We start from the raw sequence: 3434 nt of genomic DNA, 5'->3' as shown, positions 1-3434 counted from the left end.
TTTGAATGCAAGAAACATTCGTACATTATTTGCTATCATTGCTCTCTGCACACTCTCTCACCAAAGCCACAGGATTGAGAGACACATCTCGCCAAGTTACAAAATATCCATTATGCACCACCAAGTCTCTGCACGCACTCTCTCCTTTCCTCGCTCATACTAGCCTTTCATGCCTCAGCACCACCATCAATCCCACACAAGGTTTCAAAAGTTCAAACAGCCTTCTGGTTCCATATCACAGCCTTGTGTTCATAGCATTGATACGACTCCATGAAATAAAGAGTAGCGGATAAAAATGGGACACCCACCTTCAAAGACGCAGCCTGTGCAGCGTGATGACGAATTCTTGAATGAGAAAGCATGTATACAGAAGTGTTCCTACCGCAGAATATCTACAGAACCCCTTTCAATGAAGTGCTTCTTCCATGAACATTTGAAATGAGATGAGCTGCAGAGATTAAATGAAGGCTTCATATTGTACTTTTGCATATGAAGGGAGACAAGTGTTAAAAAACAAAAGAACCAAACACTGTGACACCATGATCTCCAAAAAGGAGATTTTCCTAAGGAAAAAAATCCATATGGTGGGGTTCAAATTAAAACAAGGAGAAAAGAATGTAGTTCTAATCAATGGTTTCCATTTTGAACATGCGAAGAATTCACTTGACAAGTCCAGGGATAAAATATTACAGGAGAAACCTTTTGATATCAGTTGTAGTGTGTTGGTTTACCAATCAGGCAAACAGCAGTTCACTTTCAAACATTCAATATTTCAACCCTTCATGTAACAAAACTTATAAAATTCCTTTAGCTCTTCCTTTTTCTAAAGAAAAATGTCAAAAATACTGCTGAATATACTTCACACTGAACAAACCAATTTTGAAAATTCTTAGTACATATGTATTTTACAATATACTTACCATGAGTTTAGAAAAATTTGAATTCCCACCAGTCTGTACAACCAGCCATCACCCACTGTCTACATGCCCCAGCTAGAAGGTTTAGAATCCATGCTTGAGCCAAAGCCTCCATTAAAACCACTGCCTGACCCTGCATTTGATGCCGAGCCCCAACCAATTGCTGCACCTGAATTAGAACCACTATAAGAGTTATTTCCAGAACCAAAGGCCTGATTTGGCTCCCTCTGCACGTTGCCTTGGCTTTGGTTGTTACCTGATGGGCCTGACTGGTTCTGCTGACTGGCTAACATGCCCATCATACCCCAGCTGCTCTGCAGTGCTGCCTGGGCTGCAGCCATCATCGCTGGATTAATGCTAAAAGCACGAAACTTCATCCCTCCCCCCATATTATTACTTTGATTGTTTCCCAAGCCAGCTCCACACCCCCGACTGTTACCAAACCCACCCTGATTCCAAAAGCCATTCGGATTACCACCAAATGTTCCACTTCTTTCTGTCTATTGCTATTGTGCTTAGGTTCAGCACTGGATATATGTACGCTGATTCCTTTAATGATCAAGTCCTCTCCACAAAGAGACTGGGCAACCTGGTCATCTGCAAATGTAACAAAGGCAAAAGCCCTGAACGGTTTGGGAATGAAGACATCTACCACCTCTCCATATTGGCAAAAGAACTGCCGCAGCTCGTCAGCAGTCATGTCCTCTGTGCAGCGCCCAACGAACACCTTTCTGCTTCTCAATGGCTCACCTGGGCTTTGCTTAGAATTAGGAAGTTTACAGTCACACCATCGTCTATCATATGTCGCTGTGACATTACTTTCACCTGGGTTTCATATTCCGTAAATCGAACAAAGCCAAATCCTTTTGAATGAGCAGTTTTAATATCTTTCTTGACTTGAACCATAAGAACTTCTCCAAAGGTACTAAAATATTCTTTTAGATCCTGTTCAGTTGTTTTCCATGGGAGACCCAACACTATTAAATCCTGTTTTCTGGACTGCTCTTTTCACTTTCACTGCTGATGAAGCATCTGTCTCATCTATTTTTCTTTTGTTATCTTTGGGGTAGTTGACAACATATACTAGATTTCCCCAGCCAGCATCTGGGGCATGCAGAATTCCTTCTACCAGCCAGACACCTCTCATACACTGAGACACTGGATTTCAGTAGCGCAGCACATAGGCCCCTGGAAACTGGGCTGTAACTGTGGACAGCAGCACCGTCCCATAGTCTTCCAATGGTATTTCAATGCGCTCGTCATTCTCATCTTCAGTTACCAGAATATACTCAGACATCTTTTATTTTTCCACTAGGCGGTTGCTAGGAAGCCCGACAGGGAAACTCAAGCAGCCAGGGGTCCAGGAACAGCCCAGATACCGTTTCGTTCCCACCTATAATAATACTTTTAACATTTATATTTGAGAGTATTTATTTCCCACATTCTTGCATGAACTTTTGCCAGTAATTTATGGTTTTATTTTTTACATCTAACAGTTTTTTTACATCTAAAAGGACATTAAAAATCTAAAAGGAATTTCTTTTGGCTTCTAATGTGTGTGACAGAGGTATTCTCCAATATTCATGTTTACTTTCTCTAAAATAAAAGTAAAAGGCCTAATTTTGGATGACGTACATGGCCACTCAGAAGAATGGTACATTTCTCAGCTTCCCTTGCAGCTATGATCTGGCTTGTGGAATGTGAGTGGGAGTGATGTACAAGTATGCAATTTCTGGGTCATGTTCTTAAAGGAGGGACCCTTTTCCTCTCTTTATCACCCATCTTGCTACTGAGAACATGAATCTTGAAACATTCAAAAGTGCCGCTCTTTAGTGATGGTGGAAAAAACAGATAAAAGGAAGGTAAACAGTGAGTATATTAGAGACACCAGTCCTCTCCTAGACTTTCTCTACCTGGATTGTGAAATAAGAGAGTAATAACTATTTCTCTATCTGGATTGTGAGATAACAGAGTAATCTAGAGATTTTCTAGATTTCTGTTGCACAGAGCAAATCTGTGTCCTAAATAATATAGGGTAAATAAAAGGCATAACTTTAACTTTGTACAAGTGGTTAATCCCTGGTCACCCTGAAATATACTGAATAATCCAGTCTTTCTCTTAATAATTTGTAAAACCACTTTTATTGTATTCTGGATTCATAGATGACTTCCATGTTCTGGATATGTTTCTGAAATTTTCTTCAGTTTCAAGGATGTGGATATCTAGGAATCCACACTAGTATCATTGTGTTTCGACTCTTTCCCTTTTGTAGTTCAGTGGGTGCTGTGGGATACCACTAAGATCCCCCTTCAAGATGGAGGCCTTGAATTCCCCAGCCATTCCCCAGGGACTGCTATCTGCTGAAGGGAGTTGCCTCACCCAAGGTAAACTGCCCCCTGCCCTGAGGACAGCTTGAACCACATAACTGGCCAGTGAAGGAGTAGAAAGATCCAGCCCCCTTGCCTTGATATTGGCAACTGTGAGGGGCTATCTTAGCTCCTCCCTGTAGGGAAGGT

The 3434-nt window shown here is 41.4% G+C and overlaps 1 pseudogene across 1 annotated transcript; it reads right to left on the bottom strand.

The window, feature by feature from the left end:
- Window positions 1-978: 978 nt before the first annotated feature.
- LOC308508746 (TAR DNA-binding protein 43-like) lies at window positions 979-2214 on the bottom strand (annotated as a pseudogene). The gene has a single exon. The product of its transcript is annotated as a TAR DNA-binding protein 43-like (transcript).
- Window positions 2215-3434: the final 1220 nt, after the last annotated feature.

The sequence above is a fragment of the Rhinolophus hipposideros genome (genome assembly GCF_964194185.1).
Source record: "Rhinolophus hipposideros genome assembly, chromosome: 16".
In the NCBI taxonomy this organism is placed as follows: domain Eukaryota; kingdom Metazoa; phylum Chordata; class Mammalia; order Chiroptera; family Rhinolophidae; genus Rhinolophus; species Rhinolophus hipposideros.
This window is presented reverse-complemented; position numbering and strand designations above follow the sequence as displayed.